General features: G+C 40.2%; 1 long non-coding RNA gene across 2 annotated transcripts in view; it reads left to right on the top strand.

Moving 5' to 3' along the window:
• LOC117600965 (uncharacterized) overlaps nucleotides 1–16174 on the top strand; it is a 138015-nt gene that overhangs the window by 104865 nt on the left and 16976 nt on the right. For both annotated transcript variants that reach the window (XR_013063593.1, XR_013063594.1), the window contains one exon: nucleotides 5969–6170. This is a non-coding gene — a long non-coding RNA (uncharacterized LOC117600965). The remainder of the gene's footprint in view (nucleotides 1–5968; nucleotides 6171–16174) is intronic.

Below are 16174 nucleotides of genomic sequence, written 5' to 3' on the forward strand. Positions count from 1 at the left end.
TATCGTGGAACGAGCTGGCGAGAAAAATAGGAAACACGGTATTCCACTTATTCGAGGTGTTATCGGCCCCGCTTTCCTCGAGGAAATAATAAAGATAAGAGAAACGAACGTACGAATTTTTTGTCATATTCGGTAAACACGAAGAATCCTTCGAGGAAAAAGAAGAGGGGTGGTAAGAAGAAAGATCTCCGGTGAGATGCGCGTCTATCGATGCACCCGTGACACCCATGGCGGTGGGTAGAAAAATAAGGAACACGATATTCCACTTGGCAGCGCGATTCTTAGCGCGGCCAGTTAAGAAATTGAAATCGATTTAGTGGATCTTCGGGGCTGATCGGTGGCTCGGTTGCGATCTGATTTCCTGCTAATTGAGATTAATGCAGCCACGCTAAATTTTCAAGGTAAACGGAAAGTTTTGCGTGGATGGAATAATTATGTAGATAGAAATCGGATACAACGGGCCACGTTGTAGTCCCGGGACTCGTGTACTTAACTACTAGCCGAGACGAGACGAGTACTGATAACCGCCTTGAACTCGTCGTATTTGCCCGCCGTGTATCTGCCTACTTGCATTTTCAACCGAGTCGCCGCTGGAATCTCGTATCCTTCTTCTTATCCCTTCGCGAGCAGTCGCCTTTTGTCGTCCACCATCCACCCTTCATGCTATTTTCGTCTTCCTCCTTCCTCCTGTTAAGGCCGGAGGAGGTCATCCAGACCTGGGGGGTTTTGATGGACTGCTTTAAAAAGGACACCATCGCGAGATTAGCGAAGTTGGTTTCAGCATAAATCATGCTGATCTCGTTTCAGATAGATGCTGGTTTCTTGGTGTTCGATTGATTTATTTACTGATTATGGGGATGGAATTTCAAGGTTGACAAAAATATTTAATTAAGAAACTACAAACTGCCAATGGAATCCATTATAATCTAAAATATTCTCTGTAGTATCTATTTATATGGAGTTTGCCCTCGACAAAAATATTTAATTAACGATCTATGGAATTCATCGTGGTCTAAAATATTTTCTACCAAGATAAATGATGAAAAGGTGGAATCACCGGTTATCGTAACTCAAGCTCTCCGATTTCATATCATTTCCCCAGCATCGTCTCGCGTTCCTTCAATCAAGTCCCATTATCAATGCCCCATTCTCACCAGTCGAAAACGGTCCCTTAGCATCCGTGACCCGGCTTTATCCTCTCCTCATAAATAACCAGCCGTTCTTGAGTGAACATGAGCAGTCGTTCCCAAAGAATTTACCGTTGCGCCGGCAACATCGTGTTGCTTACACCCGCCACGACCCCTCGTCCGTTCGTATGTTTGCACACGAACGAAGAGATCCAGCGCGTCCGCGATTTAATCGGTAATCGCAGGCCGGCTAGAAAAGCCAGCCTTAGGTCACGATTCTCCGGTCAGCCTTTACCGAGCTCCTCCTTCTTCTGGCAGCTTCCCAGCTGCGAGGCAGCGGGGCCTGCTGCACCGCGGGAAAATAGTTTAATCGCTGTGATTAATAGTAATCGCCTCGACTTATCGGCTTTTTTGCCCTGCCAAGAAGACACCGGATGAAAAACGAGCACAACCCGAGAGGTACACGGTTTTGGAGTCACGTTTAACTGGATGAAATCTAATTAGTTTGAAAAGCATTCGTCTGCAATTTTCATCCATACCGAGATGGAGGATGATGACGACTTCTCGAATTCTCATTCTGATAGCCATTATCTTTTATGCACCATCGCCGCGAGAATGGTCGAGTTCTTGATGAAGAATGATTCAGTACACGGTACTCGGAACGTTCATTACAGTATCGTAGACGCGTGTTGTTCGTTAACGAAGTTGAATAGATAATTCAAGAGCTCTTGAGGGATTCGAATACGATTGGAAAAACGAACTGGGTAAACGGTTCGCCTGTCTCGGCTTTATTATAGGAATCGACGTATCGGTTGTCTTGATTAATTTCATTCAGAGCGAATTGAATCGATCGCGGGGTCTTGTTTTATGGAGATTGCTTTGGCGACGAGTAAAAAGGTTTTTGTCGAGTACGTAATGGGATGGTCGTTTTAAACACGTTTCGCGAGTTTTATATTCTAGGCAATAGTTGGTAATTATCCTTCCTTCAAATTGTCTTCGAAGTTCATTTATAATTGGAACAATTCTTTTTAGTCTGAAGGTTATTTGTTCCACATTTTAAGTAGATTTTGCCAAGTCTACTTTTCAGAAAATACATTTATTTCTCTTTTTGTCAAATTACCTTAGGACTTTTATTTTTAAATTGGGGAGCTGTTTTTGTTGTATCGATTGGACTTTATCTGTATCTTGCGTGTTTAATCATAGTAACAAGGTACTGTTTACGTTCGAACGTCACCTTTGTCGAGCATACGTTTCACGCGTGTACCGATCTGTGACGAGGCATTAGTAGATAATGCGTGTTCCATCACTGATAAGAATCTTAAAAGCTAGCCACGAGAGAGACTCGTAAACGTAAGCAGCTTAAGAGACGATGTTATCGCGACCGGATATCAAAAGCAGAGGAAATGCGACCGCTTTCCAAACAAACTTGTTCCGTCTTTGCTCCGTAGACTATCTCGAACAACTTATTCTCCTAATCGCGTGCAACGTCGTATTAACGAGCTTGAAACCGATTACACGCTGTCCTCGGTTTCCGCCACGGATTACGCGGTAATTAATCATCGTCGAAGAAACGGGAATGAAAAATTAACGATTTATATTCATTAGTGCAGCCAGAAATCCGCGATGCTATTTCTGATTGAACTAATCGTTGGAAGAATTATGGCCATTTCCACATAAATTTACATATTTAGAAAATTAGCATACCTGAACATGTAGGTTCATTAAACATTAAAATTTTCTCCTTCGAAAGTCGAAAATTTAGAAAAGAATTTTATAATTTTCAAATCTTAAAAATTAGGACGTTTTTCCCCCAAAAAATAAAAATTAATCTTCTACCAATTTTGGTATTAAATTAATAAAATTCCAAAGCGATTGGAGGAATACTCGAAATTTTTCCTTCGAGTTATCGGTAAACGGCAAGTGTTCTCACGTCAATAAACGCTTAACAGTGAAGCGTGAACCAATGAGAATCTGGATCGTTCTGCAAGGAGCTCCTCTTTTTTGCCAGTTGAAACGGCGTTAACGCGAAACTGGCACTTGCCACGATCGCATTCCAGGATCCTTCCTTCGCGGAAAAGGAGCGGCACACGCGAGCGAAGAAACGTCGATGCGAGCCGCATTTTACGCGAATCGACGAACTCCGCGATACATCTGCAAACCTAATTCCCTTAGGCACGAACCCCCGCATCCCTTGATCCCCTCTTTTTTCGTACACAATTGTGCTGGTCACGTTCCACTCGTTCAAACCCAGACATTCTTACAGGGATTTTCTTCTGTCGATCGTAATTGTTGATTGATGCGCGATCCTTTCGACCGAGGATTCTGTTCGTAAAACCAGATCATCGTTTAAATCTCAATCTCCAATCTTTCAAATATTTCTTCTACACGTCCGATCGTTTTAATTGATAACGATCTTCTGTAAGGATTATTTTAAAGGGAATTCAAGGTAGGGAACGATGAAAGGGATAAAATTTTGTTAATTAGTTACCCGCACGATATTCTTAATTGCACTTCAGGAAAAACAGATTTATCTATCAAATATGCGACTGTTTCGTGTTCGTGATTAAGTATCGTAAAACAGTTATTCCGGGTTTACAGGAAATTACGGTTCTATACCCCCGCTATGAGTCACAACCCCCGTCGATGCTTCTTCGTTTCGCGTACGCTAAGATTAACTTGAACATGAAATATCGTGTTCGTTAATTATATCGTGCGTGATTATCGCTTTACAGGAAGCTACTTTAAGGCATCCTATATATTTTTTTTTCCATCATACACCTGTTGATTAGTCCTTTTTGCAGGCAGCCGCCGGTAGATTTCGCGAATTAAACGATCATTTTCTTAATCATTCCGCGCCCTCCCTTTCCGGGTGTTCGCAACTTTTTACCCGGATTCCGTCGATCCAGGCGGAAATTAAATGTATGTACGTTCGTGTTCCCGATCGGCTCACACCCGATAAGATCGGCGCGTTGCAATCTCGGCGGAGCGAAAAAAGAAATCCTGATGAGTGACGGGTGAAATGATCGAGCCGCGGGTGGTCTATCGGCCGTTATAATCTTTAGTTATTCAAGTCGGAATATTCTTATCGCGGCGCGAATGCACGTTGCATCGGGAACGCTTTATTGCACCACGCCAACCGCCTTTTCTGACCCTAATGAAACTAACTTGGAGCGTTGGCGAACGGCTGCCAGGATGATGTTCCGGAACGTGACTTACATCCGGAGATCTCGCCCCGGCGTACCATTGCGAACGATTTCGAGCCCGCGGCCAGACAATACTGCGAAACTATCAGACAATTTTATTGCCTTCGTATCTGCTGCAATTGCTGCAAAACGTGGGTGTATTTGATTGAAGTTTGTATCTTCAGACGGACACGACAACTTTGCCTTCTTCTTTCAAATTATTCGATTTTCAATTTTCAGCTTGTAATCAAATTACAAATATTAAATTTCCTTTTCATAAAAATTTCCATTTTTTCATTTGTTAATACAGAAATAACGTGATCCGTGATTCCTTCTATTTGTACTTGTTTAATTGACTAATCAACGTCGAGAAGCAGATCGTAATGTCTGAAAGACAAGACATGTCTGATGTACCCGTAGATTGTCTCAAACTTACGATCGACGAGCACGTGCGTACATTCGCGTAAGTTATGTTCGAACGACTCAATTGAGGCGACGTTTCCCGTTGGTCAGACACCCTTTGGCGATTCCCTCCGGGAAAATCTGGCCAGTTTACGCGAGCAGAATTTACGTCGTTCGCGAGGCTGGACGGACGGGAACGCGTAAATCATTGCAGGAAGCTGCGTAGAGTGTTTTACGCAGAACCTAAGCCGCGCGTTCAAATTTACGATTCTTCTCTGGCTGAGATAACCGAAGATATAGTGTAGCGGCGCGAAAGAAGCGAGTCGAAGATATTGCGGACACACTCGCGACTAGGAATACATTAGTGCCTGTTCACATGGTGAATTCTAGATGTAGGCGCGTAGGAAGGTAGGACGTGTAGGTATGAGGCATGTGGGTGGCGTAAGACCCACATGTGGGATAGTGTGTTTAGGACTCTGGAATAATTTTGTGCTTACTGCAATTTTAACCCTAATAATTCCTAGGGAAAATTTTTAGAGGCTTTCAACCCTTCCCTGGATTTCCATAAATGGGCTATTATTTAATATGTCATTTTACCAAATTAGACAATGGTAACGAATTTGCTTTGCAAAGTTTAAAAATTCAATGAACCTTCAACGAAAATCCTAAGGGAGGGGGGATGTAACACCCGTCGATCGCAAGCAAAGTCAGACGTGAATTTTCTGTTTACCGTGTATCATTGCAAGATCGTGCGAACGATGATTCGTTGCATGTTACTTTCTCGTAAGTCAGATCGAGTCAAAAGGTCGTCAGCGTTTAACGTACAGAGGATACTTGCCTTTCGAATTACATGTTCCGTTCTCGAGTCTCTTCCGTGTACATTTGCTTCTTTATGTCTTAATACCTTCTGTACGGTGATCATTGGTTGCAAGCTACTGAGCAAGAATGCACTTTCGCTTACCTTGTACCCTTGCTCGTTTATGTCTCAATAGATTGTCTACATCGATTAATACAAAGTACCTAGGAAGAATACCCTCTAATGTAAGCTTTGTTTCAATAGATTTTGTTCAAAAATGATTTTAATGCAAGCCTCGTCAATAAATAATCTGCTTCCATTCACTAATGTAGAAACGTTTTGTGTTGCTCGGTGTACAGTTGGTCGTAAATAAATTTCTAATTAGAGGCATGTAAGATGATATCTAATCTTACTTGTGCTCCGTGTTGCCACGTTATTGCAACGATCTGTTCCTGTTGCAGGAGGGTTCAGCATTGCTGGAATTCGAATCGTGACCATTCCTCATCGTAGACGAGCCAACCACCAGTCCGCAGAGGTTGTCGACCTGTCCTACAATTTTTTTATTTCACCGTTTCTTTTGTGCGAACTTGTGGCTTTCCCTTCAGGACGCGCCTTCCACCTCGCGGTGTTCCATTTACACGCGACTCTTGCCAGAGTTGACAGGTGAGTCTTTCAAATAATTTCAATTTTATTTATTGTACCTCGTAATAACGCGCACACCTGCTGCGGTATTTTATTTAAAAATTTATTTAGAACTATATAAAAGATTTTGAAATTCAAAGATCATAGCGAAAGGGTTAGCGGTAGGAAACGAATAAATGTTTCTAGCAGCGTATTTCATCGATTCTATTGCTTTCATCGACTGTTTTATTGGCCGAAAGGAAAGCAACAAATGTCGGTTTCACGATCTGTGTGGTAATTGATATCGTTACGCTATTAGAGTAAATGACACGGTAGATTATTGGACGAAGCAATGGGCCGTGAGGAATTCCAACGAACCGGCATCCATGCATTATTGCCATCTCTCTATCGTATTGAATCCGAGTAATAGAACCTCCATAGACTGACTCAGAATTACGACCTACGAATAACAGTCGAGTACAGTTCATCTATTCGTGGGGTGCATCGATCTCGTATGCATACAGAATGCACCATAACATGTGAGTATAATTTCAGTATATATAAATAACAAAAAAAATTCATTAGTTATAGAATTATTTTTTTAATGAAACAGGTTTTATTTTTGAATATCATATTTATTATGTAATGGTACACTCTGTATGTTAGTCCCAGACTGATGGGTGCATCCTTATAAGTCGCGTACAATATCCTGCGGTCCAGGAACTCATTATCCTCCGCCTAACTTTAATCGCCAAGGTTCGATACGTGTTACGTGGTGCGAGAAGGTCGGAGGTCGAAGACAAACTTACTATCAACGTCTTGCAATTGACTCCTTTCCCTCGTTGTAGTGTTTTATTCTCTTTCTTCTCGGTGTAATTTTCTAACGGTCCTTTGTGTCCGTGATACTTCTGCACGAATGATTTGTGGAATTTTGTAAGTCTATACTAGAATTTTCGTATTACTCGAAGACGTTACTTAGAGGATGGGTGAGTTTGAGTGAAATATCTGCTGTTAATCACGGGTTTGATTATCAACAGTTATGTAGAGATCTATCGGTTAGGTTGTACCAATATTATCTCTGTATTTTAATTATAATACTTGAAAACTAGCTTGATTTTTGTAAAAATGTAATATTCGTCTGACTGAAAATCACTCGTGTACAGCGAAATGTTAAGATGCAGAGATGATATATGGAATTATTATAGTTCACCAGCCTAAGGATAAATTTTAACCTTCGCAGAATTGGCAATCGATACTATTTTCTTTCGATTTCCACGACTCCGAGCTCGCCAATGCATTCCAACACGAAACGCTCTCTGATCTCTTATCCTTGTATTGAAATTGCTATCAAAGTATGATGTGTGTCTTAAGGGTACGTTGTTCAGCAGACAAATTGAACCATTTTCCATCTTTATATTCTTTTTCTGTCGTTTTGGTGGAGAAGTATAAATCATGGCAGTGGTTTTGGAATCCAAACAACTGATACAAAATTTTGAAATATTGCAAGTCAGTTTGTATTAAAAATATTAATGAAAACTTTATAAGATCATTTTCTACAAACTTTAAGCTTTAAATTGATGTAGGATAAGTGCAATTTTATGATACTTTTATGTCATGAAATTGGGTCAGACTTTCGGTCTTCCAAAATCAGCCATGCAAAGAGAGTTAATAAGATTCTAATTCTTATACCTAATTATATTTTAACCAACTTATACAAATAGATGAATCATTCTAGAATTACAATATTTCCAACGTATAAAATTTCCCAAACATTGTATCGATGTTTTCTTAAGAAAAGCGGTTTCAAACGTCTGATTATCGAAGGGGAACGCTTCAGCTTATTCTACGACCGCAACGATTCAAATCCGATCACCAATCCACAAATTGATCGTCACCTAGGTGAAAGACGGCGAGTAGTGTTATGCGGTCGAATGGAATTTCACGATTTTACGCTCCGTTGCGGAATCGTGGTCGTTACGCGTCCAAGTCTGAATAATATCCACGGGCTGGTACGCTTACCGTGCACACCGAATAAAGGAGCGTAGTTACGTGCAATGAATGTCGAGAAGAGAGATGAAATATATCCAGTTATCGTACTTACACTCGTCTTTCTGCCAGTTGCCACAGAGGCAGCCGTTGTACGCTCTCCTTGACACGGAAACGAAGTTCCTTCCATTGCTTCTAACGAGCCACGATCGATTTTCAGTTTCAACGAACGTTGCTTTGTTTGTAATATCGTAAGTGGGAACGCTCGTGAAATTTCGATTTCTTATTGAACAATCGAATTTTATGGGACCCTGTCCATTTCAGAGTTTCTTAATTTAACGATTCGCTTTATTATCTCGAATTATTGGTACAATTTTAATATCAATCCAAGTACAGATAGGGTAAAATGTTGAAAATAGAATTTAATTTTAATATTTCATTGAATTTCATTGAATATAGTAATTTTAAATTTTAATTAGAAATTTTTATTTAATTTAAATAATTTAATGAAAATTTTGAAATGTGAATTCAAAGATTTATTTATCAATGTGTTAGCAAACATTCCAACGAATAAAATGTCCCAATAAGTTAGCACGTGGATGAAATAATTTACGAGTTAGGTGAACTGTTCAGGCAATACTAACAGTCTAACTCTCTTCAGGTTTACAGCGCGATTTCATACGTGTTCAGCGAGCTGAAATGTCGTTGTGTTCCGTGTAGCATCGTGTCTAACATTCGCCATCCGCTTGAATCATGCGTGAGCTTCTTAGACCCATTTCAAGGATAACTTTTGCCTTGTGAATTCATCTTAACACGTCTTACGGGCGCGAGATGCGGTTGAATCGTAAATGATGTGCTTGAATAAATTTTCCATTCGGTAAGGCTGAAATTTTCTACCTTCGAATCCTGGACGGAAATTCGAAAAGTTTACTCGCACGAAGGGACCACGTTCTTTCTTACTTTTCTTTTTCGTAGGACGTGTTTTTTGAGACGCGAGGAAGTTTTATGATCGATTGGCCAAGTTTGAATAGTTGGATGAATCGGAGGTCATTGAATAGGAAAGGAAATTTTTCTGCTTTGAAATCGGGGTGTCTGGAAAATATTCTGTCAATTTTTGCAAACTAAGGGTAAAACAGCGGAAGGGGTGAACTTTCACTTCGAAATCTCCGGAAATGATAAGTTCGCAGAACTAATCAAGATATTAGATATCCATCCAGTTAGGCAACTCAATTTCGTTGAAAAATTCGTTCCGTTCGTGCAGAGGGGTAATAATTTAATGACGACACGCGATGTGGGTGAAATAAGTAACGCGTTACACGGATATTGATGGCATTTAAGCTTCTAAATCGATCACTCCCTTTTTACACCTTGGGTTTTAATTTAACATCAATTTAATTTAAAATGTAAAAAGCCTAAATACACATGTGTCAGAATACAGATACATCTCAATACTCCTTTAATTCGCGAAACAATCCCGGTAGCTGACAAAATAGCTCTGGCGGATAAGAAATCTTCGAAGCGGTCGGATTTACAGAGGGGAGGAAAACTTATTGCCGACGTTCATGAGTTACAACAGCCAGCTTACACACAGATTACACGGGAGTTATACGTTTGTACGAATTGCCTTCGGTGGCTTGATTCTAGCAAATTTCATCCCTCTATTGAGATCGATCAACACTTTTACGATCAATAAATTTATTACTGAAAATTAGGAACACTGCACGTTACGGACTCCCAAATAAAATAATTAATATCGTGAAGAAATCTATTCGACACGAGCGACCCGATTACCTCGATTGCTTCGGGTTTCAATTGAGAACCATACGACTAAATTCCTGTCCTCCTTTCAGTTTTCAGTTAAATGAAAATTCTCGTTGCATTTCATTCTAGTGACACTGGCATCTCGCGATCCAATCTAACATTTTTTCAATGACACGGATACTAAACCATTAGTAACTGCAATTTGCATTTGGCAATCATGTTTCTCTCCGATATAGACGCCGATCAAAATTAAGTACTCATTAATTCTTGATAAAGGAGCATTTTTCTGGTAGGTAAATAAATATTCAGAATGATATCACAGTGTAAATTTGTGTAAATTGCAAATTTTATTGTACCTAATATGTTTTTACAAATTTATCACAAGCGGCAACGTTATCTCAAACAGTTTCGTTATCTGGTAATGACCAGTCGAACTGTAATTACTACGTCTTCATTAGTCCAGTTTTCGTTCGGCGAGTCGATATCGTTAGTCGATAGTTTCGTCCGGTCGTGCGGAAAATTTGCATCGCTAATCCTCTCGCCAGGGATCCGTGTCAGTGATGATAGCGATTAACAGAGAGACGTCTTGTATCCGTAACTCGAAGCTCGAATTAAAACTCGAAATCATTCAACCGGCAGCATGTAAGCTGATACCTTTGATAGTAAACTGTTTTTTGAACAGCATAATCGCTCGCGTTATTGGGTCTATGGTTAATTCATCAGACTTAAAATCTTCATTGCATGGAAAACTTTAGGTTGACACATTTACCTGTAACAATACGAATTATTAATGACGTTAAAAATGAATTTCCAGACGAATTTATTATATTTAGCGCAGACTTTTCGCACGCATGTTATTAGACACACATAACTTCTATAATGATTTTCAATTTAAAAAAAATAAATTTACGTACTTAACATCGCATTATTAACTTGTCAGTGTTGAAAAAGGAGCAACAGGATGGTGGTTGGTAGCAGTCGCAAAAAAGCATGTTAATGACTGCCATGAGTCACCGGTCACAATCTCGCGCACCTTGTGTAACCAGTGATTTTACTTTAATAACGTGTCCACCTTCGATGTGGAAACGACAACAACTCCGTCCCGGCATTAACAAATTTTTTGTTGTTCTCTTAATATAAGACAAATAGATTGGTTCTTGTAGGTGGTCACCTGACTACCTGTACCAATGATTTAGCGAGCTGTCGGTGACACCTTCAACCCTTTTGCTCACGTTTCAATTTTGTTAAATGGCTCCTCGGAGTCGTCGTTGTAACATCGTCTCAAGGACATCCTGTGCTCGAAGCACACCAGCTTCAATTGCCGGGGTGGAGGACCGTAAGAATGTTACGTTGAATTAAGAGTTGAGAGCTTGATACCAATTTACGGGGACCTTGCAACTCGTTCGACCATTGTTGCTGGAAATTTACGGCGTGTATTTGGTTGCTCGCGAAGGTAGTAACACATGGGACTTATTTATGACACTGTTGCTCTATGTGATCCTCTTTGTGATGGTACTTTGGATTAAGCAGGATTACGAATGGCTAAGAGAATCATTCTATTTTCACTTTTTGTATTTTGGATTAGTAGGATTTATAACGAGGAGAAATGTTGCAATTGAACTGGGAAAATTGCAATAATGATAGTTTCGTGACTGTTCGTTTAGCAGAACGACTACAATGGGATAATTCTGTATTTTCTTTTCTTTTTTTGACTGAATTGGCGACGATTTTCAGCACTGGAATTGCATTCATCCGCTTTCTTTCATGGATACTTTTGTACGCCTTTGTGAACTGTCATTTCCGATGGCAGTGAATAAGATTCTTCTTTTGTACGAGAAATAAAGAAATGTCTCCTTTTTGTTTCGTTCCTTTGAGCAGGACTTCTAAAGGATGTTATGGTAGTCCTTGAAACGTGAGACTGGGAGAACGAAATCGCAGTTAGTATCAAGTATCCTGGGTGGGATGGTGTTTAAATAGATTTAGCATCGCATTTACAATAAAATTTGTAAAGGGTATATAATTCTCTAGAAAAAAAATATAGAGATAATAAATTTAATTATCACCCTCGTAAAACGAAGATTCTAATATTTGTCGTTTTAATGGGCTTAATTGTGCCATTGTTAAAGTTCAAAATTTTACAATGTTACTGAAATTAATTCAAACGAGCCAAACACTGGCTGGAGAAGCCTATCTGGCCACGAATCTCCAACACCATGGAACAAGTACCCAGCAGTCCCATAAAGCAGCGGGATACAATGCGCTATCGTAGCTGGTGAATCCGCGCCTGGAGAACACGTATGTAGTCAGACTAGGCGACGGCATCGGTGTAGTTCGTTCTTTTCCTCGGTCAAAGCAAGAATCGACGTACTCGTTTGTACGTCCACATGTTGATACACCCGTTCCACTAGCCTCTCGTACCACGTTACAGGTAAACAATAACGCAAATCCGTACATGGTATATGCGTATCGTCCCATGCAGCATTCTCTCTCGAACATCCGAGAGACATTCGGTGCTCGATACTCGTATCCGTTGAATACCAATTCTATTTGTATTCCAACCGCGTTCTAGCGTCCTTCCATTCGAGAGCCAACTATCGGGCTGATAGTTTTCGAAGCATTCCCATGTATACGCGTACTTGTGTGCACGTGCATTCGCAATCTGTACAACTGTTGGAAGTGTACTTTGAATTTTCTGACGATCGTGCACACGTTCGTGATTATGAAAATTGATGGAAGAAGGAACTTAGGGAAGATTGATGAGGAGGAAAAAGGAAGCGGAAGAAATACTTATGGAAATTTAGGCTTTCGAATCTTTTCCTGGAGCTGAAGTATTTTTATTTTGTGTAATTGATGGTTTTGTAAACTTTAAAAATTTTTTCTTAGAGAAGGCATTGAATTGTGCAAGTCTGATCCAAGTCATAATCCACTTTACTTTAGATGTACAACCTATTCTACTTCTCCTCACGTTTTACTCTGCCCCCATTGTTTTCTCCTGATGATTTTTGTTTCAGTATTTTATTGCTAAGAGGTTGCAATAAAATGGAAGTTTTCAGAATCGTGCTTATAACGTATCTGCATTGTTTATTCTTTCTATAGTATATATTTCTACTGTTGCCTATTTTGAGAAATGTTTAATATTTCATTTTAATCTTGAAGGAATAATTCATTGATTTTGTATGAAGAAAGTAAGTTTTTGATAAATTGCCTGTATCTGAAAGAGACACGAACCTTTAAAAGCGCCCTTCCATTTAACACGTTGCACGTCATATCTCCAAAGAAATTGGTGACACCTACTTTCCTCCAAAGATAAATGATCCAAGAGGTGCATCGATTAAGAAAAAATTTCGAGGTGACCTCGTTCCACAGGAAGTTGAAATAAAGATTATTATAGAATTTTAAGTTCAGAGCAATTCTAAGTCATAAACTTTATTTTTTAAGACCGCTATCTCTTAATTTACTAAATCAATAACCAAGGAGGATCAATTTCTCAGTAAACAACCAGAACGCGACAGCCTAATCTGTTCACTCGTAAATAAATAAAAGCGAGCTCCCCAGGGGTGCCAACTAGAAATTGTACGTTTCACGAACTCGTAACTCAGTGCGACGAGTAAGATTTCTGTACGACACAGTAGACCAATCTCTCCTCCCTAGAGATATTCGTAAGAATAATCGATAAAGGTGCGAAAATTGATAGCTGGCAGCGGTATCAGGGAAAGAATCTCTGGAATCTCGATCGTGGCCCATTGGCGAACTCATAAATTCCCTTGGACGATCCTAGACACCGATCAGCGCGTGTACAAGATGCATGCTCGCATCGTCGAACCGTTTTGTTAAGCCTTTGGCAACTATTACAAAGCGCGTCCAACACGAACATTTATCGAGTTATACGTATCTATTTACTGGCTATATTATGCTCGACCAGATTCTATCATCCACCCTTGGGATAGGGTGACGCACCGCCTCGATAAAATCGAGGACGTCAATTTTATCGAGCATGAAGAACAACTGTGTTATCAGAGATACTGCATCTAAATCGTGCAGGTAATCCTTAGTGAAATTTTAAAAATTTTATAGATAAACTGTTAACCGGCTGTCATCAGTCACTGACGCTTCGAATATTATTATATTAATAATGTAGGGTAGAAATTTGAAAAGACAGATTTATTTTCTATTTGCCACCTCTGCCTGATTAACTTCTCAAAAAATATCCTTTCTTCAACTTCCAAAAATGTCACGGTTAAAAATAATTTTTCATAAGAAAATATTAGTGCTAGTGTTGCTCTTCGAAGTTATTTATGAGGGTACAGCATCCCTCTGTAGTATTCAGTAACGGGCCACGTTTATTTCCACTCTGTGCATCTCATATTTCTTACTTTATTCAGATTTCATACTTTTTCTTCTCGTCCGACGATAAAAAGGAAATCATGAATATCTCGCGTCTCGTCTAAATTATTACTCAACCGGTGTTAAACGCACAAAGCGAAGTGTTGTTTTATTTTTTTTTTTTCCTGGGATGGGGTTGTAAATCAGCGGCTAGCTGTAACGCTAAATACGCTCTAACTACGAGTATTTCCTCTCGATGATCCTTGCAGATGAAAAAAGAAAACAACCGGTATACAATCTAGCTATAACTCGATATTATCTTTACAGATAATTTCCGATACAGCCTCTTCACGGGTACGATCACGAGTCCAACGAGAGCGAAAGGACTTGGAACGTGCTTCGTGCTTTTATTATTCTTGTCACGGCCATTTTTCCCATCGTTCGCCACGCTGCGATACCACACGGACATTTATCACCCAGCTCCGCGATATTATAATCCTCTCATAAATTTCTGCGATCCGTTAAACGCTTGAAAAAAAAAGCGACAGACAAACACGTGACCAACCCACGAGAATACCAGGCGGTTTCCTTTCACACACCTGCCTGCTTTTTCTCTCTTTTCCAATCGTTTCACAATTAACGCAATTAACCGTCCGGCGTGGTAGACACGAATTAACCTTATAGAGTTATCTGTCACGTGCCGGGATGAACACGAACAGGTGCCAGCTACCATGTTCCTATAATTCCTGTTTTCTCGGTGGAAGCTGTACAGCAGAGAACACTAGGGGGGTCCACGATATTCCGTAGATCCTTATCCAAAGGCTTTTTCATGGCTAGTGGACGAGCCACGGCTGAGTATTAGTTACAATAGCACCGCGGTCTACCGTGCTATAAATTTTCATTATAATGCCGGCTTGACTCGCGACGATGACGACGATCCTTCATGGCTGTCAGAAGCAAGTCTTAGAGAACGAAATCGGCGTCCATTCGACGTCGATTTCTTGCACCATTCCACGTATGCTATACGTCCGTTTCAATTTTTTTTTTTTTTAATAACGTCTCTTTCCCTTGTATCGTTTTCTAATATCGCGATTGTTACGTTTCTCATCGGGCTGAGTGCTCTCCTGCGACCTGGATATACGCGCCGCCGCGCCGCGAACGTAGTTTTAACTTTCTCGATTACCGGAGAACCATCGTTGAGGCGCGATGAAACGACTTGTTTCTTTGTTCGAGCATTACTTTTACGATTTACCCGCGGAATTTATGGTTTGATTAAGAACTGCAGCCTGGGAAATTGATTTCGGATAATAATTTCATTTTAATTTGGTACTCAGTTTATTGATGAGGATGGTGTTAAGTGTCTAAGCTTGGGAATTGTATTTTTTTAACGAGGACCAAATTGCCTATTAGAAATTTGTATATTAGAAATTGCCTCTTCACTTGGGAGAGTCCTGTACCTCCACCCTAAGGCTCTCTCCATGGTCCGCCCTCCGAGGGTTAATGAAAATCGCGTTAATTATGGATAAGGATAATGTTGCGATCTTGATCGTTAGTAAATCGATTTCCCGGTCAACAGATTTTCATTTTCTTGATCGATCCACTCAATATTCTCAATGGGAACAATATATTTTCAATGACCGATGTCTAACTTGGCATGATTTGACCGTATTGTGACTGCTAGTGCGAAGCTGCCTTGTATCAGCAACAAAAGATCAAAATGATTTCGATTCAAATGTCAACGCAATCATCCCGCCTCTTCCTCGTTGATTAGCGCACACTTGTGCGAGGATAGTTAATGAAACTATCGTTAGTCCAGCAGGAGGGTCGGTTTTCATCGCGGCAACTCTTCTCGCATCATCGCGCGTGGAAAGCACGCGAGGAATCTGTCTGTGCCTTCTTCTTCGAGGCCTCGGAGCAGTCCCTAGCCGATGACAAAGCGGGTTCGCACATAATTGCTTGCCATTGTGAAATCAATG

Source organism: Osmia lignaria, chromosome 16 (genome assembly GCF_051020975.1).
Source record: "Osmia lignaria lignaria isolate PbOS001 chromosome 16, iyOsmLign1, whole genome shotgun sequence".
Lineage (NCBI taxonomy): Eukaryota > Metazoa > Arthropoda > Insecta > Hymenoptera > Megachilidae > Osmia > Osmia lignaria.